Source organism: Lonchura striata, chromosome 2, assembly GCF_050655825.1.
Source record: "Lonchura striata isolate lonStrDom1 chromosome 2, ASM5065582v1, whole genome shotgun sequence".
In the NCBI taxonomy this organism is placed as follows: Eukaryota; Metazoa; Chordata; class Aves; order Passeriformes; family Estrildidae; genus Lonchura; species Lonchura striata.
Genome location: NC_140704.1, coordinates 121,862,176 through 121,888,713, shown reverse-complemented (window position 1 = coordinate 121,888,713; position 26,538 = coordinate 121,862,176). Strand labels below are relative to the sequence as shown.

Genomic DNA, 26,538 nt, shown 5'->3' with positions numbered 1-26,538 from the left:
ATCATTCATTCTCTTAAACAGAGATGTCTGTCTTGTGAGGCCTCCAGCTGTGGGCCCAGAAGGATGTAATTCTCTATCCATGGCAGTGTCAGACCTGCCACTATGTGTGAATGTGGAATAAATAGCATGGAGCATTTCACAGTACTAGATATACCCCTAGCTTGACGCAGCTGAATTGAGCCCTGCTTGTTTGCTCCAGGTGGAATAAATCAGTTCGAGCTCCACTGATGGTACTGATTTGGATACAGGGAGATCAAGCAATTTCAGATCGCTACATTCTGGTACATAAAATTTAATCTGAAACCAACATACAGCCAAAAGCAGAGTACTTACTGTCTTCATTGGTACATGGGATGGAGGCTGGAAACTTGTTGTCATGTCACTGCCAGCCTAAAGCCATTGTGGTGCAAACTCATCTTTAAATAAAATCTGAAATTCTGATAAGTGAAGTGTAAGATACATTCACCCATACTAAGTTCATGCACCTGGCCACATAGAAGTGAAGATTGCAGTTGTCCCTCTGCTGTGGGGGTAAGGCAGATATCTCTAGAGAGGAATTCATAACACCTGAATTAGCACTCACACTAGGAACTACACTTTCCATGGGCTCTACAGGATATGCAGGGGGATTAGGAGCCTTACTTATTGCTTTAATTTAAGACAAGTAAATCAGGATCTGAATTTTTTAATGTTGCACCTTCAGACAGAACCCCTGAAATGTAAAACAAGTATAATAAAGAGTCTGCAAGAAGGGTGGAGTGATATCTGTGGTGTTAGGGAGACAGGCAAATATCAAACAGATTTGGTAGTTAGATGGCTCAGATGTTTGGCTGAGTGTTGAATTTGTATTAGGAATTACTTTGTTGCTCATCTTCTTCAAAAGGATGACTGTGTGGTTTATTGTGAGATACAGGATTAACAATGGTTTATTCCAGCTGTCACCATGTCCTGCAGCCTGAGTCTTGCCCATGCAGAATTTCTAAAGAAATGGTGGCAGACAATTGTAATTATTCCAGTGGAGGAGAAACAACTGATCAATTCCCAGGAAAATCAAAGTGTTCCTCGAATAAAATAATGTTCTTTAGGAGCAATTCCTGATAACTCTTTTTATCATCTAACAGTGATTTCTGTTCATGAGACAAAGCTTTACTGTTTATTTAATTATGTGCTAAGGCACATAAAAAACAAGGAGGTAATCCAAGGCAGCCAACACTCATTTGCCAATGGCAAATTGTGCCTGGTAAATATGGTGACTGTTTATAATGGAGTGATGGCAATGGTTGATGAAGAAAGTCTAACAGATATAATTTGTTTAGATTTCCATAAAGCCTTTGCTATAGTCTCACACGACGCCCTTATCTCCAATTTGGAGACATATGGATTTGATGGACGGACTGCTCAGTGGATAAGGAATTGGATGCTTCATTGCAGCCAGAGTTGAGGTTGATGGCTCTATGCCCAGGTGGAGGCTGGTGGTGAGAGTTGTCCTTCAGGGGTAGGTCTTGGGACTGGTGTTCTTCAGTATCTTCATTGATGATGCAGACGGATTGAGTGCACCCTCAGCAAGTTTGCAGATGACATGAATCTGAGTGGTGCAGGTGACACCAGAGAAAGGTGGGATGCCATCCAGAGGGACCTGAACAAACAAGAAGTGGGATATGGGAAACTCATGAAGTTCAGTAAATTCAAGTGCAAGGTGCTGCACCTGTGTCAGGATAAGTCCTAGGCATGAGTACAGACTGGGAGCAACCATTGAGAGGAGCTCATCAGAAGATGACTTGAGTGTTCTTGTGGATGAAGAGCTGGGTATCAGCTAGCAGTGTGCACGTACAAACCCAGAAAGGCAAACTCATCCTGGGCTGCATCCAAAGGAGCGTGGCCAGCACATCGAGGGAGGGGACTCTACCCATCTACTCCGCACTCATGAGGCCCCACCTGGAGTGCTGGGTCCAGGTCTGGCATCCTCAACACAAAAAATACATGAATCTGTTAAACTGAGTCCAGAGGAGGGCCACAAAGATGATAGAAGGATAAAGCATCTCTCCTACAGGCTGAGATGGGGTTGCTGAGCTTAGAGAAAAGATGGAAACCTCATTGGAAACCTCAATGCAGCCTTCCAGTGCCTTAGGGAGGGAAAGGGACTTTTTATACAGGCATATAGTGACAGGACAAGGGGAAATAGCTTTAAACTGAAAGAGGATGGGTTTAGATTAGATGGGTTTAGACAAGGGGAAATAGCTTTAAACTGAAAGAGGATGGGTTTAGATTAGCTGTTAGGAAGGAATTTACTCAGAGAGTGGTGAATTACTAGAGTGAGTTGCTCAGGGAGGATATGAATGTCCCATCCCTGGACATGTTCAAGACCAGGTTGGATGGGGCTCTGAGCAACCTGGTCTAGTGGAAGGTGCTCCTGATTGTGCAGGGTGGTGGAAACTAGATGATCTTTAAGGTCCCTTCCAACTCGAGCTATTCTATGATTCTATGATCTTGAGGGAAAGTCTGTGTAGAAATACTAGTTTAACTTCTACCCATGTTTCAAGGCAGAATCATCCTTGTTTATGTTTCTGAACAGGATGGCCTGAGATGAATTCTTGCAGGATACTCAGCTTAATGACTTACAAGGTTTCTTCCATTCCCATATTTTCTCATTGCTGTTTAAGTTGCTGTAACCTTAATTAAGGTTGCTTTCTTACAGTATTTTTTTAAATGTTCTTGGAAGTGTTGAACTGCTTGTGAGTTTAAAGCAAATTAACAATACTTCTTTTTTTTCCCTCTTGAAAAGCTGTTTTACAATATGTCTCTTGTAAACTTGCAGCTTTCTAAGTTTCTGTATCAGAATTTGAATTGATCATGGGATTTGACGGATTGTATCCCATTAGCTCTTTGGCTTGTAGGAAACAGCCCTTGACCTATTTTTTTAAGCTTTATTTCATAACTGTTTTCAAATCTGTCTGAAGATCAAAAAAGCAGGGTCATTCATTTAAATTTACTTTAAAGACCAGTGGTTCATGGCTAATGAATGTATGGTTTATTAATCAAATGTATGTAGCTAAAAGAAGCCAACTACAATTCACTTACAATTGCGATTTTACCCTATTTTAACGTTATTTTAATGAGCTACAGATTTGAATGTGGGCTTTGTTCATCTGTTGCTTCCACTCAATTGCAGTTTCACCCTAAGAAGACACAAGACAGATTGATCAGGCTTCCAGTCATTGTGAGACTTAAATGAAGTGAACAGGGCCTTATGTTTCAAAACCAAATGAGAGGATTAAAGCAACAAAAAAAAAAAAATTCTCCTATGTTATCTGTCTGCTGTTCTTAAATTTGATTAAGCTACTTGCCACTAAGCACTTTTGGTTTTACTGTAAATACAGCCTAGAAATAAATTTTCATGGCCGCAGGCACCAATCAGCAAGTGATACCATGAATAATTAGCACTTAGAAACACTTGTTCATGTTAGAATATTTCTTTGATTGCCATTTCCAAAGAACACACTCAGATAATAGGACAGTACATTTTCTTAAGGTCTAATTGGGATTGAGCTCTGTGCCAGCAGTTACAATAGTAGTATAAGCAAACTTTTCAGAATATTTGGATTTTGTGTGTGTGTGTGTGTGTGTGTGTGTGTGTGTGTGTGTGTGTGTGTTTGTAGTGCAAGTTTGTACTTTACGAGAACAGAAAAAAAAAAGAATAGTTCCAAGTTAAACTGTAACAATTTGATGCATTCATATTTTATTTTTTAAACTACAGCATTCAGTTTTGGGCTATAAAAGGCACTTTTGAACCTGAATATGACCATATCTAATATTACCTTTGCAAAATATATGCAGATTGCAATGACCTGTAAAATAATTAAATGGCCTGTGAAGACAATGTAAGCAAGAGTTCTGTATCCTACTTTATTCTTTTCTGCTTTATTCTTATAAGCTCTTTGACTCGCTTGAGAATATCTGATAGGGAGTAGCAATCCTTGTGAGTTATACTGAACATAAACTCTAGGAACAGCAATGTAGAAGCATAGCTCAGTTTTATAGACTTTTGCTTTGCTTAAATGTTTAACTTTTGACATAAGTGTGTTTGAACTGTGAAGTCCATCAAGATATACTTTGAAAGTATTCATCATTCAAGTAATAATGTTCTATTTTCCAAATATGTTTAATTTTCCTATTCTATATTTGATGTTGATGCAGATTGCATATCCGTATTTGATATACACCTTTTTTGTTCTAAATTGCCTTTTGAGTTTCTCGTTAAACACTGTTTAGTAGCATAGCAATCTAACGTATCTGCAGTTAATCCCACATTTCTTGTGTACCCAAACTTCCACCCTCCTCTAGTATGACATTCTGTGCAGGAAATCCATGGCTGCAGATTCTGGTGGCCTGACTAATGTGGGGTTGTTCTTTCAAATGACTTTACAGATTGAGATTTTAAATAAGAAATATATTTTGTTAATGCTGAGACTTTTTGCAGGTATTGAAAATGCTTTTGGGGTGGAAAACAGCTATTTAATACCTTGAAAGAAATGTTTTTGAAAATTGTTCTTTGTATACTGTTTTGCCTACATTAAGTACAAGCACTGGCCAATTAGTGCAGGATCTCCATGGAGCAGGTTAAATTTACAGCTGGTGAAACTGAGGCAGAGGGGGAAAAACTCGACTTTCTGGAGTGGTTAAGCATGTATCTCCAGTGATTGGCATCTCTATGGGACAACTGGAGCACAAGCTGCCATAACGATGCACTTGTAATTCAGCTGCAGCGAGAGAGTGAAGGCTGGGGAGGCTGTGGCACATGGACTTGGGACAGCCTAGGTAAATCTTTGCTGATGTTGTCTGTAGCACCAAGTTGAAAGCTACCTGGGGTTTGCCTCACTAGGCTGTGAGCTGTATCTTCATTCAGTATCCAAAGGACAAATGCAATCTAGAAATTGTAATATTACGATCAGATTTGGGAGTCCCAGACTCCCAGATTTGCATGGCTTTCTCTTGAGTATTCAGATTCTCCTTGTCTTGTTTAAGTGTTAGACTAATGTCTATCAGCCTCAGGAATTAAATGTGCGAGAATGAACACATTGATAAGAAAAACTAATTTATAATCAACACTGACTCTTTATGCAAAAATTTAGAATAATACAGGTCTTAAATCTGTCTCATTCCCACACGTTGTTTGTTTTTAAATAATGTGCTGCATGAAGTGCATTTTTTGTGTTCCAGGGAGATGTTCGTTAATAGACCTTTGTGTTTTCTCAGCCTTTGTGTGGCCATATGTAAACTTGAGGAACTGAGTTCTGTTGTGTGCATCTGTGTCTAGCTGAAATCAAAGGTGATTTGACGTTTCTCACCCCACATGATAATTTAGATGAAAAAAATATTGGTGGTGAATTTGAAGCACAAACATATTTGCCTTCTGTATGTTAATCTTTATGCAAGCTGTGTGATATTATTTAAGAAGAAGGCTCTAAGAAATATCAGCATATATTTTTAATAGAGTTGGATTACTTTATATTTCATAAAAGTATGTATGGAAGCAGAGTGATGAAATTTTGTGAAGCATTTGTGGGTTTGATTTTTGCAATGCATGGTGTTTGGTGGCACAGTCAGTGAATATTTCTGTATAGCTTTGCAGTGTAAAACAAATTTCTCTTGACATTCAGTGTATGTAAGTAACCAAGAATATAGTTCATTTCATTTAGTGTTCAGTCATCTAAAATCAAAGCATTTGGAATATTAATACTTATCTTTGATATAAATGAGTAATCTACCATGTATTAAGCTTCCTCTGTTTAAACTGAAGTTTCCAGATAGAACAGGATACCATCTGTATTTTTTCATATTATTATTGCCCTCATAATAAGTTCAAGGTGAGATTTTCAGGCAGTAAGCTGCAAGTCAGTTTTCATATAAACACTTTAGAAAAGCCATCTTGACACCAGCAGCTTATGCAGTCTCCCATCTATAATGTAAATTACTACACCTGTGTTATTTTTATTTCTTCATTATTTTTTGTCTGCTCATTTAAAAATCCTTAAAACATTAAAAACATTTCTGCAAATATGTGTGAAAGGAGACAATTGTTCTTGTAGGAAAGGCCAGGAAAACACACAAAAGAGGCCACAGAGAGACAATAAACATAAAAGTCCAGGAGGTATTATGATGAGGTTCACAGATACTGTGTTCCAATCAAGCTCAATAAGCTCTGAATTCCTATTATGTTTCTCAAGCCTCCAAAAAGACATGGGAAGAAACCAAAAGTTTAAGTCAAATAAAAAGCACTTAAGCCATGAGCACATGAATGTATAGCTGGGTAATGGAGCTTTCATCTCTGAAATAAAAACAGTTCAATTCAATTGGAACTGAAGTTTCTTCCCCCTTTGAAAAAGTTTATTTTAATGAGTTTCCATTTTATGCGTGGGCTGTTCTTTAATCGATGCTGCTCCATTGAAGTTTTATCCGATGAAGACACAAGACAGATTGTCCAAGCTTGCGGCTATTGTTGGGAGTTGATGAAGTGTATGGGCCCTTATGGTTGATAACAGAAGTAGATGGTCAGAGCCAATAAATAAAACTTTAACTCTGATTGTTGGGTGTTTTGTGCTGAAAAGCTTTCTATTACCATGAATCTTCGGTTTTGAAGGACTTGTGAACCCAAAGGCAGCTTGTAGCTCTGTCACACAGACTAAGTTGGTCAGACAAGCAGCAATCTGTCCTATCCAATAAACCCAGTTTTGTCTTTTAAATTCTAGACTTCTCTTCAGGAATCAACATTGTTAATATCTTGACAGACCATTAACTTCATAATACATGTATCTGCTGCCCTGTTGATTTATCATAAGAAATTGATGTTTGCAGAAGTTATATTGTGCTGTCCTTGGTAGTGTTTGTACAAAGCACATATCAGAAAGAAAAATTTTAACAACTGAAAGCCTGTGCTAATGTTTGAAGAAATTAATACAATATTTTTGTGACATCACTGAGAGTCACAAATGCAAAAGAACCCCAAAATTATGCATATTCTGTATATTGAGGAAAGAGGATATTAACTTAGAGGTTTGAGTTTTTTCAATGATAAATGAGACTTGTTCAACAGATAGAGCAGTCTTAGAGCCAGACATGTTTGTTGCTTGGTCCAAAGAGGACTCACTGAACAGAAGAGCAAATAAAAATTCAATTAAAGTACTCAGCATATTTACTGAAGAAATGTCATTCATTTCAATTTTAAGAAGCAAATCTGTTCAACATTTGTGTTACAACTGGTTTTGTCGGATCAACAATACTTGGAGTGTGGCAGCTAGTGGCTGAAAGTGTCATGCTGATGCAGTGGATGAAATTTGGCCTTAGAGATGCATTGTGTTTTCTCAAGTTTCCTGATTCTTGGGGTGAAAGGGAAAGAGAGGTGAGAAATCCTGACTGGCTGGGAAAAGGCAGAGAGTTCAGGTGTGAATACCATTGCAATGGATTGGGAAAGTAGGGAAAGGGTAAGGTTGGGGGAAGGAGGAGGGGTGTTTCTCTGGGATTGTCAGTTGTCTACTTGTGTGAAGGTCAGTTAAGATCAGCCCCTCGTAACCTTCCAAGATCCTTACTCTTCTTCAGCATCTAGTTATCAGAATATCTTTCATGAAGTAGCATGGCTAATATTTGTCACATGCGGTCTGCTCAGTTATTCCTTGCATCTGAACACAAGGAGACACTGTGAGGGTGGTCAGACGTTGGAACAGGGTGCTCAGGTAGGTTATGGAGTCCCCATCTATCAATACACGGTCCTGGACAACCATCTGTAAATGACCCTGCTTGAGCAGGTGGGTTGGACTATACAGTTTTAGAAGGCCCCTCCCAACCTAAACAATGGTAAGTTTTTGTGTACTGTGCAGTATTTTGTTCTGGTAGGCATGTTGCTTGGGTTCTAGTACTCCTTGTGGTTGGCATGTGTTTCAGGTAAGAGAGGAGAAAGATGCAGCTTGCATATGGAATAGGAGGTCAGCTTGGCTGCCAAAAGCTCTTCTTCTGTAATAATGGTCTTTTAAACTGCAATGGTAATTAAAGCAACATCCTTTCATGCACAGGACATGGAGAAGGCAGGAAAAATTTTTTAAGGTATACTTACTATGCCTTAAAAAATATCTACTTGCCTTAACATTAATAACGTTCGTACTGGATGCTCTTGATCATTCTTCACTTGTACATTTGATGGGGATGAAAAGTCCATCTTCATCATTATTTTCTTTCGTTAGATGACCTGTGATTTGTCCGTCTCCTGGAGGAAATTTGCCTTATGAAAAGAAGTGTATTTACTGTACATCAAGGAGTCCTTGACTGTAGCTATGGTGCTCCTAAACTTTGCACCAGTATGTGTTTAAGGACAGGCTTGATTACATATAAAAACCCTTTATTGTACATGTAGTACAGTAGCAGTGCAACATCTGTGCAATATCCCGACCCTGGTCTTCATAGACATAAAGATCTTTTGTGTGCTAAATAATACATTGTGAGCTGAATGGTATTACCATGCCCTTGCAAACTGTGTGTTAACCCAAAGTGTGTTAGATGTTGTAATGGAATAAAATGTTTTGTGTATAGCTGTTGGGATATGGATAGCTGAAAAGGCTGAATTTAGAGTAAGAAGCTCCGCAATTCTTGGAGGAAAGCCAGCTACTAAAATGTCTGGGAAGAGTGAACCCAAATGAAGCCAATTCCATGGCAAATTGAAGATCAGGCTAATTTAGTGTTAACCAAATTTTAGCACCCAAGATGAGTTGCTCAGGCCCCTGTGACAGTGAGTGTGCTTATTGCACAAATCACAAAGAACTTAAACATCATTTACACTGTGCAGGATCTGTTTTGCCTCTCTCTCTCTAACTGAAAGGATCCAAAGGCTTACTACAATCCTACTGCAACTGATGACACTTCTATCCATATTGCATTTATCTGTCCATTGCTGTGGAAGAATGCTATCTTCTAGACACTGGTGGTAGCATGACCTGTTAGTAAAACAGAGATCATCCATTTTCATGAACCAGATCTTCTTACTGCTTTCTGTGCTGTCTGTAATATGCTTAGAGATTTAAACAGGAATAGTGATACAAAACTCTGGATATTATTGTATTATGTTATGTTGAGTGGCTTTGCACAAGCAGATCTCCTTGCTGGTGAATATACAGTGTGGTCTCCTGCAGATGAGATTCATTCCCTTGCTATTGCCTATCCTTACACAGAAGCTTCATTGCCAGCTGTTTCCCTGAGAGGGGCTGTGAGTATTCAGATATAGTAAATAAGAGCAGCCTGGATACCCCAAATAACCCACTGAGTGTGAGAGAGGCACAGCCAGCAAACAGAGTAAGTCAGAGACTCTCTTTGTCATTCCTGGTAAGCACAAGGAGAATTCTCTGGCAAGTTTCAGATTCCAGAGCTCGCTCTGAGCAGGGAGAGTAGTTCTTCTTCTTAAGGCATCTAATTTTGAGTCTGTTCCTGGGTATTACCTGGTACAGGGAGGTGTGCTTGCATTTTCCTCATGAGATAAAATTATTCCTCTCCCTCTAATTACATGTGGTAGGAATTTATTCTTTTTACATTTGTGTAAAATCAGTTTTTATATCAAGTTTCTTTCGCCTTCTAATATACCTCAGGTTATAGAATTCTTTTAATTAATCTACTAATGGAATGGGAGAGTCTGAAGTCTTTCACAAAGGTGCTCTGAAGGATGGGCATCTGTATCCATGCTTTGGTTGGATAGACTGATGCATCTGGGGATTTTACCAGTTTCAGCACTTAGACTTTGGGCACAAGGGTCCTCAGCAGTTAGAGTCTGCTGGTACCCCAACTTATTTCCTTCCTAAAAAAATGCTCTCTTCTCTGATACAGCATCAGTAGAGCTTGGTGACAAGTATCAAAAAAGAGAAGTCTAGCATGAGTTAGGTTTTGTATGTCCTGGTTTGATGAAAAGGAAAGTTGTTGGAAGACTACTGTTCATCATATAAGATAATTAAAAATGTGCAGTTAGAATACCGACTATATTTTTAATAAATTTTCAGCCATACTTGCTTTTGCCTGCTTCACGCGCAGCTATGACACTTGGGAACTATAGAACATATTAGGAGCAAGCACTTTGACTGTAAGAAAGGATAACACTGTATGCAAACCCCTGTTGAGGCTGCGTCTGAGGTTCCTAACCATGCTCCAAGCTCCAGCTTCATCTGGGAGCTGCACAGCCATTTAGTAACAGGCTTTGGCTTTTCTGGTCAAACTGGAGCAGTTACTGATGGGAAGTCTGAAACCCCATGTTGCATTAAGCAAGATGATGGGTTTTGTCAGGTCACTGAAGCACTGACAGTCTGACTTCTAAGTCTTTGGAACATAAAGCAGCATCCAGTAGGAAAACGGTACCTGCTAAAGTAAACTTATTTTGCCAGAAGATAAAGAGGATTATAATTCAATTTATATGATAAAAGTACTGGCTAGAGGCTGTAATCACTGGCTGTCCTTCATTGTAATCCCCCAATTGCCAGATACGGGTCAAAAAGGTAAGATGTACTCTTTTGTACCAAAGCAGTGGAGTAATGAGGACATCTGTTTTCATATGGTACTTGACACACACTACCAGAAATTTGATGTCATGCTGTCCAAACTTGTACATCATTGCAGAATTGCATTAGCTTTTCTGATTGATTCTGACAAGTCACTGACAGTTTTTGAGGTGAAACACAGACATGACAAAGGGCAAGCAGAGGCTGCATATGTCAGCTGGAACACTCCCTTGTTGACTCAAAAGGGTGAAAATCTCTCCGTCTTGTCTCCTTGTGCCCCTTGCTGCTGTTTAAGCTCCCCAGCCTTGCAGCTTTAGAAATTATGTGATTACAGGAGTGAGTCCTTCTGAGATTTAGCTTCAAAGAATTATAGTGCTAAGGAATATTTTTTTTTCCATGGGTTAATGTGTGTACCCATAAGTTAAAAAGTGTAGTTCAGTAAATTTATTCATCATGAATCATGAAAGGTTGATTTCCTTTATTATATCACACCATAAACATAGTAATTTTTGGGTTGTATTTATACATCTATAAACTTAATTTACCCTCATGGTGTCAAGCAAGTCCATTTCCTTTCCAGAAAGTATGAACATATATGTACAAACACATAGTGTTTTAAAATATCAATGCTATGAAAAAACAAGTTTTTAGCTTGCTTGTAATGTAGGGGCTTGGGGTGGTTGTCTTTTAAGAAAAATAAGGACAAATTGCACAGTGATGATATATACAGGTTTACCAGTTCTGAAACAACACAGGATTCCCTCCGGTGCTACTGTCAGTAAGGTCAAATGCACCATTTGTTTTCAATATATATATTTCTATGTATGGTAGCAAAAGAGCAAATGACGTGCTGTAGCACAGCAGGTCAGAATCCCATTGTATATCACCATTTCCCATTCTGTGTTCTGCTCCAAACCTTCTCTTTAAGATGGATTATAATTTTTTGGCCATGGCTTGTTTTGTCCATTTCTTGAGAATAAGCTGATCAGCAAATGGAGACCAGTCATACTGCAAGTCTATGGAGCTGAGACACTTAGTGTTCAAAAAAAGTATTGAAAGAAGGATGTACTATAAATGGGAGAATAACATATTGCATTAGGTTTATCTTGTTAGAGTTGGACACTGGTCTCAGAAAGGATCAGCTCACGTATGCCTAGGTTTTGCAGATAGGTGTGTGTTACACTTGTTTGCCTGATTTACTCCTTTTCATAAGAAAATAAAAATGCAGTGATCCATTTTAAGTGAGATACTGAAGTTGGAATTTATTATTTGAATTAAAAGGTAGGTTCAAACTATATGTTCTTATTAGTAAAAGAGAGTTTCCCCTTTATATTTTGTTTTGTTTTGGTTTGATTTTTTTTAATTAAATAGACCAGGTCTTTTGGAGTTAATCTAGAGGAGGGTCACAAAGATGATCAGAAAGCTGGAGCATCTCTCCTAAGAAGACTTGAGTTTGCTCAGCCTTGAGAAGTCCTAAACAACAAATTATATGAGTGTTGTTTGGATCAGTCTTTTTCGTGAGTTTAAACCTTTCATTTTGAAAGGGTTGTGATCTCTCAGCTAAGTTAGTGGAAGGCAGTTGCTGATGAAGCATTAATAACTCTTTCTACAGAGGAATATGTCAAAGAACTAATGTGTGAAGCAAACCAAGAAATTTCCTCACATTATTGTCATGAAAATTCCAAGAGCCCATTTTGTCTTAGTGCCCTTTCCCCTACTTCGTTCTGCAAAATTGAGGCAGTTAGACCTTCAAAGTATTTGATGTGTGGTCACCTATCTTCTTTTTCCATTGCGGATACAGGCATCTCCTGCAAAAGACTTGCTTTTCTCAGTTAACCATTGTGGACACCTGAGATGCAAATCATTGATTGGCAAAGATTCAGGGATTATACTTCGAAAGTTCCTGATATTTGGAGTTCGGTGTCATCTTGTTTTACATGCTGTTTAAGCTGCTACTGCTTTCCTGATTGTGCAGTGGTTGTGGTGGTGTTTACAGGTATGGTTGATATTTCTGTGGCTGTAGAGGTCTATGAGAATAGGCAGGCACACCAGAAACTGCATTGCTGCATAAGTTCTGTCATGGGACTGTCAGACTTCATATGGACAAAGCTGGCTCAAGCAAGAGAGTAAACAGAACTTCCTCCATCTCCCACTTGGAAGGAGAAGCACGTTATGATCATCTTTGATTGTTTGAGATTCTAGGCTGAATCTTTCATATTCAAGAATGATTTTGTTCTGTTTTGGACACCAAAGAGATTTGCATAAGTCGTCCTCTCTTATGGGAAGCCTTGCGGTGACCAGTTTGAGCTGGGTACCCCTAGAGGAGATCAAAAACAAAACAAACAGCAATACAACAGTTGAGATACAAAAAAATGTTGACTTGTTGCTATATTTCACATCCTTAGTGCATCCTTTTGCATTCATTTTGTATTTAAAGTGCAAGTTTGCATATAAAACCATACATCACAATCAAACATGCAGTATTTGGGACAGATACACCGAGAAGGGTGATCAGCATATTCCTTAAAGCATCTTTTGTTTTGCTTAAATGCTGTTGACTTGAATATCCATTGTATTTTTTGTGATGAAACTTGGAGATATATAAAAAAGTATTCTCTGTTGGTTGTGCATACATAATTTGAGCTCACCAGCTGGAATCACATGTATATGTAAATGATGGCAGATTTGGGCTCATAATTGTTCAAATTGGCTATAGCATTTGTTATGTCAACCCTGTGTTCTCAGTGCTGACACTTTAGATTTCAATCAAAATTTTGTTAGGCAGAAGTCATAGAAAACTCCATTCTTTTAAGTGGGTGACTTTCTCATGATACAGTCTGGAGCTAGCATTCACGTAAAGAATTATTTTAGCAAATGGCAGTCTTTTAATAATTTAGTCTGTGGCATAGCCTTAACAGGTTATATTCTTCAGAGGCTTCCAAGCTGCCCATCAAGATAGTGTCCAGTACTAATTATGTATATTTTTCTTTTTTCTCGGAATGTAAAATAGAATGCCTTTATTGTTTTTCAAATCTCTGTTGCTTTTTTGGCCTCCTCATCTGCATGGGCATGCTGTATATATGGCTTATTAGAGACAATTGCTAGTTGCAATGCCATTTGTGAAATAAGGAGCTTTATTACATTACTTTTAGAATCATAGAATCATTAAGATTGGAAAAGACCTGCAAGACCATCAAGTCCAACCTTTGACCACATCAAAACACCACCGTGTTTAAACCACTAAGTGCCACATCAGTCATTCCTTGAACACTTCAAAAGATGGTGATTCCACCACCTCCCTGAGTGGCCCATTCCAGTGCTTAACCACCCTTTCTGTGAAAAAATTCTCCCAGATGTCCAACCTGAACTTCCTCTGGTGCAGCTTGAATCCATTTCCTCCTGTTCTGTTGCGTGTTGCCTGAGGGAAGAGCCTGACCCCCACATGGTTACACCCTCCTTTCAGGCCGCTGTAGAGAGCAATAACATCCCCTCTGAGCCTCCTTTTCTCAGGCTAAACAACTCCAGCTCCCTCAACTCCTCATAGGACTTGCTCTCTACACCCATGGGGTTGCTGTGACCCAGTGCAGGACCTGCCAGTTGGCCTTATTGAACCTCATGCTGGTGGGCCTCAGCCCATCAATCCAGCCTGTGCAGATCCTTCTGCAAGGACCTGTTCAGCCCACAACATACTTCTACCTGCTGGTGTTCAGCTTTTCCAAATTGCTGGCTGTTTCATTGACATATCCTGTGATTTTTCTGGCATGCCTAGAAAAATCCCTCTCCCTTCTCAGGTCTCTGAAGATGACAGGTTTTTGTCCATCCTAGGCTTGATCTCTGGAGGTTTGCAGCTTGAAAAAAACCAACTGTGGCTATTTTTCCCTCTTTAGGAGTTCTGTACCTGTAGCTGTCATTATTTTTTTAAGCTTTCCTTTATTTATTTGCTGTTGCAGTTCCTTTGATTCTGCGCACAATCACACAGATAAACAGTCATCAGAGCAAACCTGGGCAGGCAAGTGGCTGCTCTCATAATATTTATAAAAGATAATGCCAACAGTTTCTCAGTTTACCACAGTCCTGACTCTTCATTAAAAAGCATTGAAAATGCAGAGCTGTCAGCCTTAAAATCAGGGAGTGACTAGCACAGAAACATTAACTGATCTGGACTGTCACAAAGTACATTTTGGTGTCTTAGTTAGGTAGGGCTCAAGCAGAGTAGAAGTGCCTTAAGGCACAGACCAATTCTGAGCTTTATGTTCAGAAGCATTTTACAGCCATGATAATGTATCTCTGAAATTAAGCATCCTAAGCATGGCTGATTGTCTTTTAGTTAATTTATCACTGTAGAGTATCTATATAGCTACTTAGAATGACAGGCTGTAGTATGGGCAGTAAACCCTTCCCTTGGCAGTCTGCATCTGCAGGCTTTGTCTGGACCTGTGATATAAATGTTCCTGATAGGCCTTGTTTTCCTACCAGACAAGGTTGGTTTTGTCCCCGCTCGTTATCAAAAGGTTTGTAAGTACACCTTTTATTTAGAATGCTTGTTAGTGTGTAAATTATAGTTAGTGCTGAGGAAAAACGGAAAAATATCTTTCCCTGGAAAGATAATTGTGGTGACTTTTCACCTCAAAGCAATTCTTTGTCAGCTTGAGAGGTTTAAGGAAGTAAAAGGTGGGATATGCTGTAGGGAGCCCAAACACAGAGACAGGGTATGAGATTAGGATACATAGACACATTCACTGACCCAGTGATGAAAAGGAGTTATTCCTCAAAGATCAGGACAAATCCCACATTTCCTGTGTTTTCTTCCCTTAACAAGAAGGGCTTAGTTCTTTTATGAAAATGTTATTTATGGGCAGAACAACCTACCCATCAAATTTTCTGTCTGGAAATTAAAAATGCCTTGATGAGGAATAATAACACTACAGTGGAAGGAGTTACGTTGTGTTTGTCTTCCAGGAGCAAGCAAGGCTTTGAGAATGCTCTTAAGCCTTAGTTTCATCTAGGCAGTGTCTCATTTCAGAGACTGACAGGTAAAACGATTGGCATCAAGAAGGCAGTTTTCTCTTGGCTCCTGGCACCCTTCCAGTGCTGTGATTCGTGCCCCAACACTGTGCAGCACCGTTCTAGTTGCTCTGCAATGGTTTTCCGCTCACAGCAGAATTGAAGATACACATACAGAGAGGTCTCAGCAATGGAGCTTTGAGAAGAATGCATTTTTATGTAGGGGAGTAACCATTCGTTATCAGTTCAAATGCAACAGTTCCATAGCTGGTATGCAAGATGACAAAGCCCAAAGGCACAGAGAAGTTTGAAGCTTAGCAAACTACAAGGGTTCAAAATGTAAGGGTGGCAGTATTGTTTAAGATAGGTATAGATATAGATTATATAGATATATATCAGCTTTTATTTTGGACCCTCTGCTTTCAAAATACTACAACTTTCTTTTTAAAAAGGGGACAGTTGTATCCCCCCAAAATGTAGCATACAAGCTTTGGCTCAGTGGAAATTGATACAAGGGGTTTTGGTTTCTTTGATTCAATAGCAGCAAAACCACACATGTTAAAATAGGGGGACTTCACTCAATTTTGAGCAGACAGATGTTTCCTGAGAAGTTAAAATAAATTCATTTGGTTTTTGGTAAGATAATACTTAAAATGCAAGCCATCAGTGTAACGTTGTAACTGCACATCCATGGAGCTGTTACAGATTCTTCAATCATGGAAGGTGACAGGAGTACTTCCGAGAGCTTTAGGAGCTCTTTCTTCAAGCTTTGGTGTCCCTGCTGTTTCACAACAGTGACTTACCCACATTTTTCTGTGCATGTTTGAGAGTGCACAAGTGGCCTCACATACCAAATAGCTTCTCAGTTACTGGCACTTGGTACAAAACCAAACTCAGTGACAAGATTTCTCTTCAGCAGACCTTATATCATGAACTTTCAGTATGTACTGAAAGGAAGATACCAAATCAAAGCAAGTTTTCCTTCAAAGAAGCCAAGATATCTTCCCACTGAGAAAATTTCTTGCCAAATGCTGGCTCTCCAACTGTGGCCATCTTGACTAGGGAGCTATTTAAAGCAAGGATGCAATGATTTTTTTTTTTTCATTATGGCAAGACTTGCTTTCACTTCTCATGGATAGCTGAGATGTTGATGCTCAAACTTTCCCTTTAAAAGTGTGTTCAGACAGAAATCTAGATCAGGAAATTTCAAAAGGAAAGTGATAATTTGGATGAACTGAAAGTATAATTAAAATGGACGCTGTTAACATAAATATCTGTGTTGTTTCTGCTACTATAATCATATTAATTTCTCTTTATCTGATATATTCTATCTTTATTTAAGTCAGAGCACACCCCACATGGTTGTTGCATCCACTTGAATTTACACTGTCTCTTATACTGTCTGACATGGTTTATAGCAGGTGAAGAAGGGGCATCGTAGGGGTGGTTCAGAAACTGGGCCCAGATATGCCAGTATCGTTTAAGATAAATGACATTGCACTGGATGAGAAACTGTCCCTTGTCTGATCCCTTGGACACAAAACATGGATGTGGCATTATGGGCATTAGGAGGCATCTTGTATGAATTTAGTTTTCTAAGTTCGCTGCAAAGTTACTTGCCATGGAATAAGCACTTGGTGTGTCACTGTTTATTACTGTTACCCTTATGATGAACAACCAGTGTTTTTTTGACAGAAAATAGTTACTTTTTCTAAAATCTTGAATCACTTAATTATCTAGGTTATGTAGGCAAATACAGCTCCTCACTGCATAAACACCAGCCATAGATCTGAACTTGTTTATTTAAAGGCATGAATATGCACATGCCTGGTTTTAATTGGGATACCTAATTTTCTGATTTCTGCCCTTGTTATGCAAAAAAGGTTTACATTCATCTAACCTTCCTTCCAACAACACTGTTCTTGTTGCTGTTTTCTCCATTGCTGTAGCCCCTGCCATCAGTGTTCTGGTGAATAAGGTGTATGATGAACACATAATTATCATCTGCTCATGTCTCCCAGCCAGACTATGCCAGATCTCACAGATTATTTTGCATAACGTCTTTAAGAGACCACCTTTCTTCTCCGTCTGTGTATCTCACATGCTTGTTGGGTTCCCTGCTCTGTTATGCCTTAGTTATTGCACCTCAGCATATGACCACTGGGGATGAATCCATCAAATGCAACATGCTTAGTTGCATTTTTGCAGTCTCTCATGGTCTGGCTTCTCACTGATTCAACTAACCTTTCATACAGTATCCAAGTATTTACACACTCTTCTTTATCAGCCCAGAATGCCAGTTCATCTTTGAGGATATTGAGGATACTGCCCTTGAGAAATGACTTCCAGAGCTTGCATTTCCTTGTGACTATACAGAAAATAGTTTATCTGCTTATGTGCCAAGATGACTGCTAATTGATGTTAACTAAATGCTTTTCCTGTGCTAATTCCTTCTGTCCTTAAACAGCTGTTGTCTATTGTCTAACCTAAGATCTTTGAGGAAGTAAATGCCTTTTTCATTTGCTTTGGTTTTGTGCAGTACCTAATGCAATGGGCTTCTCACACGTGATTTAGGTTATAGACACAGTTCCAAAAATAATAAAGTACAACTAGTTTGTTCTAGTGATTACCTCTAATAGCACTGTTTATGTCTTGTCTTTTTTATAGTTTTTACTTACAAGCAGTACCTTTTAAAGTCCTGTAAATTTCAAAGTCAGAACAAATCATTCTGAGATAATAAAGTAGCAGTATCCCTAGCTAAAACCTTCCATAAATATTCAGGACTACTGAACACAAAAATAAAGAACACCGGCAGTATAGTCTGTGTTTCTGTTGTTATTCCAAGGCAGTTTACTGTCTTGGAAAAAAAAAAAAGAAAATATTTTTTCTCCATGTGCTTATGTTTTATAGTACTTTGTTTATAAACTGTTAGACTGTTTCCCTAAAGGAAGTGGTGAAAATGAATTCAAAGCCTGTTGAAGCTAGTGAAGCATTAGTCAGATTTAACATTTGTTTATTTGTGCCTTTTATACAGAAAGAAGTTTGGGTGTATTTTTTTAAGAAAAATACTCAAATCTGATTGCATTGCTACAAGATTGGTAAATTGTATTGAGGGCAGGTCTGCCCTGATTTTAAATCATGTTCTTAATTGATTGAACATAAAGATGACTTGTCTTTGAACAATCTCATATAGATAACAAAGAGAAATCCCAAATTCATTTATTGTTGGTTTGGACTTTTTCTGATTGATACACCAGACTTTGTTTGACAAGAGAGGCATCACCAGAATAGTTACCTAGAAAATGAGTTCTTATTTTCTTATATACAGATTTTAGTTTTAACTCAAAAACAGTAGCCTCTTTGCCAGAGGCAAATTATAATCTGGCAGGCACACAAGGCCCTAAAGACTTCAGAGGAGCTGAGCAGAATGGCCCATATATCTCATTTTAAAGCTCCCTGGAATAGCTTTGAGTCCAATGAGGATCTGTGTGTTGGAAAGATCTGCCTCTTGACACAGCAACAGAGGAAGAAAGATTAGGCAGGCACTGTATTCCCTGTGTGGAGGCCCAATTTCTTTCTTTATCAGAATGACCTTAGCAATGGACTGCTGGATATGATAAATGTTTTTTTTACCTAAATCAAGATGATGATGCTTCTGATGGTCCTCACTGTGTCATCATAATTTTGTGATGCAAATGATCAAATAGAGGGTGGGGGAATTTTCAAGAACTAGTAAGAGGAAAGAGAACATGTGTATTACCTGCAAAGCTTGTAAATTTCCTAAATATGATGAGTATGCTGTGTTTTTTGAAACCACTGATTACTTTTTGGGGAGACTTAGTAAAATGATGAGCTTTAGTGTGTGTGTCACTTTGTTGATGTGTGTGTTTACGTAAGGCATGCACATTGAATAAATGTACATGTAAAGAGATTGCCTTAGACCCATTCACATTTTCACATGGATGTGCAGCTGAGATAAGTGTGTGCAAAATTCAGATGCAGTAAGCTTTCAGATAAATGGGACAGGATCTCTGTTGCTGAAAATTAGCAGAGCTCCTTTGACATCAAGGAGTGTAAATCCACTGATCATCCCTGCCGACCCAGCCCATACTGCCTCAATTTGCATATACCACTCTTTTCCTTTCTGCTAATGAACTGGATGTCTCTTTCTTTTTCCCCATGCAGAAGGGGGTTAGTCCCAAGTCTGGAATTAGTCTGGGAATCCCAGCTTCAGTCCAGCTCCAGCTGTTTAGCAAAAACCCTCTGGACTGAAATTGTCTTTCTCCACCACTTCAGGGCCTTGCCTGCTCAGAGGAGTGACTGTGCTAGGATAAACTGAAGGTCCAGAAAAATGAAATCTCAGGTGACTCTTATCTTTGTGCAATAACATACCATACATTGTTTCCAGTGCTATTTGTCTTCTAGATAGCTGGGAAACCAAGAGATTGCTTGCTTTTTGAAGGTGTTTGTTTTTGATTTCAGTAGGGCTCAGATATCCCCAAAGGAATTCAGTCATGTTCCCATACAATAAGAAAATAAAGTCTGGTATCAAAACAAACCATAGGTGATGGTTTAAGGAAGAAGGTGTACTGAAGATAAAGCCAGGTGAAATGTTTGTTGCAAATCCATGGCGTGCTGCGGGATGTTTCTGCTGCTCCTTCTTTGTACAAGGTTAGGAACTTTAACTGATATAATGATTTATTGGAATTGAGCACAAGAAAACTTGTCATCAGAAATCACCATAAAGCTTGGGGAAAAACACAAAGCATTCCTCCACATTTCCATCCTGTGGTATTAATCTCACTGTGTATATATATTTTTTATATTGAGATATATATATATATATATACATATACTATGTAAATATATATATATAAAGCTCTATAGGTACTTTTTTTAAGTAAAAGAAAAAAACCCAACCATATGATGGTTTGCACCTTAAAGAAAAATTACCCTGATAGTTCTCTAAAAAAGTAGGCTCCACTTTATTTTTTTCCCTTTAATGTGAATGCTCACAGGTTGTATGTTAGGCTTGTTTTGGAGGAAGCTAGTTACGGAAGGAGTCTGGTTCTGAGAGCATAGGATTCATCCTTCAGGATTCAGAAGTCCTGAGGGGCACAGCTGTCAGGAGTCATTGACATTTAAAGGAGAGGAGGCTGTCTTCTGTGAACACTATGCAAGTCTCTCAAAGGTTTTGAAAACATGGAGCAAATGCAAACTATATATAAAGACTTGAAGGCAAGGTGCTCCTGGTAATCTGCATAACTGCAGATGCGAGCTGCACCACCCTAGATTTGGATACAGACGATTAAATTCACTGTTATCCCAGGAACACAGCTGATGTTGACATCCATTCAGATCCATTGTGTTTACAGAGGAAGAACAGAGATCTTCACTGTTAGTAAAAGCTGTTGTTGAATATGTTGGGATAAGAGAAAAAAAAATTACAAAGACAGATTCAAATTAATTTGGAGTCACAGAAGGCAGACTAGGAGGCATTTCAGTGATGTAGTAAATTAGTACAGAGATCTTTCACCTCCAGCCACTGGGTTCAAACTCATGCCAAGCTGCAGGCTGATAACAAACGGGTGATTTAAACTGTGTCCTTACTAGGGCATGGCCATGGTTTCTTGTGTATGCCTCTCCTCAGCTGAAAAGTCTTTCTGTTATATTAAATGTCAGAATGTGGGATTATTGCTTTGTAAAATTTACAAAACTGATATATTTTCAACATTAATTATGATATTTAAAATAGTGGCTTTGTCCTGGTTAAATTAAACTATTTCAAAACACAGCTATTGAAATTAATGCATCTGTTTTATCTGAGCATTCTCACAGGAATGTGGAAGCTCTTTATTCTCTTATTTATATATGAAGAGTTAAGGCATATACTCAGTCTTTTTTTTTAAATAATAAAAATACTAGGGAAGGGAATTGTCTGTTTTTAAAAACCTTAAACCCTTAATCTTTCCTTTTTACATAGTAGCTAGACTTGGATGTAGCTAATGTCATTTGGATGTTCAGTACAACATATGCTCAAAAGCACAGCCAGCTATATTGATAAGATAACCCTCCTTCTCCACATACTATGGGTGCAGATTTGAATTTAACACTGTTAAGCTGTGGAGGTGAAATGAGAGATCATGTGAGGCTTTTTTCAAAGTTCCAACCATAAAGCAACATACAAATGATACCAAGTGATAAATTCATAAAAGTGGAACAGCTCCATGTTTATGTTTCTCTCACGTGCCATAACTCAGACATTTTGCAGATATGTTTGGTCGTGCCATACGGTCTTCTTCTCCTATCAGAAATTTACAAAGATCTGAATAATGTTATATAAAAATTGGGAGAAAAGCTCTGGTATTTTTCATTGTTGCGATTATGATCTGGTGCATGGTATAGGTGACAGAATACCTATATCCTAGACAAGATGAGATACAACTTTCTGTAGGTATCTCAAACTGTGAAATAAATATTATTTTATGTATTTATTTTATTTTGGAAATGTATTATAATCTCTCATTGCTGAGGCAATATTTTATTAATCATTCTCTCCTGGAGGAAAAATAATATCACACTAGTCAGTTGGGAATTCTTACAGTTCTGGAAGCTGCATAAGACAATATTTATCAAGAAAATTACCTTTTAGAGAACTAGAGAAGCATAGATGTTTGTTAATAAAAGCCCAAATGTATAGCCTAAACATACCATTTTTGCTCACTAGAGTAATTCTGTTTACTTCAGGAAAAGGAATTATTCCTATGACAGTATAAAGCACCTGGCGAATTTTTTAATTTCCTAAATTATTAATCTCTGAGAATGGATAATGCATATTTGAACATTTTAATTATAGTTGCATTATAGTCTATTTTCAAACTAATAGCTAGCATATACAGCGATTTTCAGTGGTATTGTATAATGAGTAATGTTTCTGATTAAAGATTATTTATGTGCTAGGTTTTTTTATGATTATTATTTTTATTTACTTCATAGACATACTTCACAAAATATCATAGGCTGGCATCTCTACAGTAGCTCGAAGCTGCTCTTTAAAATGTCCTTGACTTTAAATAAGTATATAGCCAGAATAGGCATATTCTTGGCTTCAATGTAATTTGCCTTAGTCCACTCTCTGACAAGGCTGTTTAGGAGGGAGGATGCCAGTGGTTTCCAAGAGGAAAATTTATACTGGGGGAAATTCAGTGTTTGACAGTAACATAAAAGGACATGAGAGGCAGGTATGAAGGCACCTTCTACAAGGGACTCCAAATTTTAATTGGACTTTTCTTTGCTTCTGCAATACCAACAGTTGGGGAATTTATTAATAATTAAATAAAAACAGTGGAATCCTTCTGACATCATTCAGCTTAGGGGGAGATATTAATGCACTGCATTATTTTAACAATGAGTTGTATGTTCTGCTTGGGCTATATACTGGGAAGAGCGTGACTTTGCAAAGAGGAACATGAAAAGATACCAGTATCCTTCTTCTCCATTGCATTTTCTTGTTTTTCAGGTGCTGGGTTTAGGGAATGGGACAGCTAAGAATATTTCTTTTTACCTTGATAAAAGAATACCCTGCAGTTTGAGTATTCCATTTTAAATATAAAGAACCAGCCTAAATCTTGGTATCCCTTTCCAGTAAGGATACAGAGTACCTTAACAGCTGTACCTGTCCGGGCTTGAAAGTTACCATTGCTAAAATACACCATCAGCTCCTGGGCGCTGCATCCCTTTTCATGTCATGTTAAAGGTAGGGCTAACAGGTCAAAGGGCATTGTGAGCCTCCCAGGGCCCTCCTGACTCTCTTCAATTCAAGACAGATAGTCCTGAAGGTTAGATGCAAAGCAATAATGAGCTTTTTATTGCCACATGATAGGCTTCTGATTTCTTATTTTCAGGTAATTGGTTGGTTTGTAATAGAGGAGGTGAGGATGATTTAAGAACTTCATGGAAACATGCCTCACTGCATTAGCAACTGAAACAAACCCAGACTCAGCAGAGGTTTTTTCATACTTTTCAGTAGAGTATTTTAGAGATCATTAAATGTGAAATTAATTAATCCTTATGATTCCTATGGGAGATGGAGGAGTTTTATTAGTCCTGTTTTACAGATGGGGAAACTGAGATAGTTTTGAGTAACTCACTTTTATTTGGTGGAGCAAGGATGACAGCAGAACACCTCCTAATTGGTTCCTAGGCTCCTTCATCAGCTGCAGACCATGTTTTCCTGCTGGACTACTGCAGCTTCAAACCCTTTTATACCTATGCCCATTGTTTAGTGCCTTAAACCTCCTTAAGTTCAAACTCCAGGTGTCACAAATTCTGCATCCAGTGAATGAGACAGATTGTTAAAATGTCTGCCAAAATTTGAATTTAATAGCATTGCCACAAATGACATAAGAATTCTGGGAGAGCATGAAGTGCAGGTGTTTTTGGTGTACCATTCATTGCCTTTGGCCACACCATGCTTCTCTCCAGTTCCCTAACACAATTTCTTTTAGCTTTCTGTTGCTGGAAAATCTCTGGCCCTGAGAGCCGTTTAGAGGCAGGACCGTTGCTGAAAACACTCTCATTTACTGCATAGTCTTAATTTGCTCCCTGAAAAATATCTATTACTATGATACAGTGAGGCTGTGGAAGAAGAAAACAAGCCTACAGGTGATGGCAGGATCCTAACGTAAAAACAAAGTGAAAAGGATGCACTAACACTGGACGTCTTTAATTCTGATACTTCCCAATTTTATACTCGATAAAACAAGGTGTCTTTAATTTGAGATTTAAACTGTCATTCCTTGGGTTTGTTTGTTTGCCTTGTATCTCAGAGGGCCCAAAGGAAGCATGCTGCTTGCCACTGTAGCAACAACTTCCCGTGTAGGTGATGATGGCCCTTCCAACCCCAGCCTCCGAGACTATGGCACATGCTGTTTCAGCTTGTTAGGGGATTAACAACTTTAGCTGAAAGCGTAATAAGCCTTTTATCCTTTAGGCACCAGCTACTACAGGGGTATGCACATCATGTTTGAACAGTGCCCCATCTAGCAGGATTCAAAAAGAAACAAAGGAGTACAGGACAGTCAAGGGGAGAGAGACTGCAGCAGCCTGGGTCAGAGTATATTGAGCCCTGGGTGGTTTTGCTTTCTGACTGATTTGATTGCTCACGGGGTTGATACACAATCTGCAAAGAAGAGTGCTTTGCTGGGGTGGTGGCTCCTGGAGACCCTGCCTCTGTCTGCCTGTAACCATGCTGTATTTCCTTTTTATTGCACCTGCAAGCAGTACTCGGGAGCAAGGCACTAAATTTTGTATACCGTCTGGATGTCAGCAAGCATTGCAAAGGGGGGTTTGTATTCCAGTTAGGATGCTGTTTTGGCTTTGCAGATGGGAAAGTGGGACAGAGTAGCTCCAGGTTTATTTTGCTCACTTCAGCATGCTGAGCTAGGTTAAAAAGCATTTTCATTTTCACCTCATTTCTCAGAGAAAAAAAGAAACTGTATTATTTTGTTGCAAACAGACAAAAAATTTCCTTTGTTTCTAAATTCTTCTTTTTCTAAATCTCATCCTGATTGTAAATCCAGGAGGAGCAGTGTTTTGGGCCATGATTTTATTAGCGTATGTTGGACATGGAAAGCTGATTTAGACCTTTTTGTTTTTGTTTTTGACTTCACAAGAAATGTGTAATATTTCTGTATTGGTAACATGTTGTTAAATTTATAAGGTAGATCAGCATTATGTTTATGGTCTGAGTTCATGATATATTTCTGATAAGTCCATCCTTGGCTCAAACACTGATTTCAGTAGAGAGTTTCACCCCTCCTGACTTTGGGCTATCAGCATATGGTAAAAGTACAACTTTCAGAAGCCCAAATGCTGCCCCATGTCTGCTGATCTCCTGAGTCCTGGATATTGAAATATGATGGTCGAAAGACTCATGTCAGAAAGCAGAGAGTGAGAGGGTGATGGGACAAGGTGAGGGGTGGCTGCAGCCATACGGATGTCAGCGAAGTGCAAAGCAATACCACATGCCAGAAAATACTGCAACTACCTCTTGCATTTTGTATAAGCAATTTTCCAGTCTGTTGTCTTCTGTCAAATGCAATGTTCTGAAACATTTAAATAAAATAAATACTGCTGTTGAGTTATATTTAGAACCATGTGAAATTTCTCTAGTGAAACTCACATCTAGGCAAAACATGCCAGCTTTCAGGTTTCTGTACCACTTGAAGCTTCATCAATGTTTGTCAAAGAGGTTGCTCATGAAATCTGATGCTGAAGGTGGCTGCTTTCCAAAAGAGGCTCTGCCTGCCACTATGGACACTGCTGGAAGGCTTGGCAAACCAGGGCTGGGTCTAGGTGAGCCTCGGCAGAGAGTTGAGTTTCTCGCAGGTGGAAGGTCAAAAAAGCAAATGATGAGATGGGCTGCTAATGGAAATTGAAGTGAAGGTTTGCATAAACCTCCCACCCCTGCTCGTTTTAATTGAGCTCTCACATTTGTCTATCTTCCCAGACATGCGTCGCTTATCTAATGAGGACGGGTGTTGGTGTAGTGAGTACCAGCACATGTGGGGGCTGGCCAGGGCAAGAGTAGATGTGTGGAAATCACTCCAGAGGTGGGGTGAGAGCCCACTGGGATGGGGGCCATGGTGAGACCCTGGGGTCTGCCCCTGACTTGAGCACCCATCTCCCTCCTTCCCCTCTAGACTGCACAGGGTTGCTCCCAGCACCCCACCTCTGCCCTGGGGAGTCACCCTCACCCTAAAGTGCTCCCCAGGAGCACCATTTTGTCCCCTGGGATGCAGCTGGATGGAGCACACTACACAGCTCTAGCCCCATTTTGAGGCTTCTTGAGCATGGAATGTCAGGTGTGTGCATCCCTCTGACTTTAGGGAGTAAGGGAAGGAGGCTGGCAGTGCAACAGTTTGTAAGGGTAGGGCCACTAGTGCCACACAAGCTCCAGCTGGTGCCACAGGGGCTCCAGCACGTTTCACTGCACTTTTCCCCCAGTACTAAC

At 39.0% G+C, this 26,538-nt stretch overlaps 1 protein-coding gene across 1 annotated transcript in view; it reads left to right on the top strand.

Moving 5' to 3' along the window:
- Positions 1–26,538, top strand: part of CYP7B1 (cytochrome P450 family 7 subfamily B member 1) — a 131,218-nt gene that overhangs the window by 45,565 nt on the left and 59,115 nt on the right. The window lies entirely within an intron of this gene.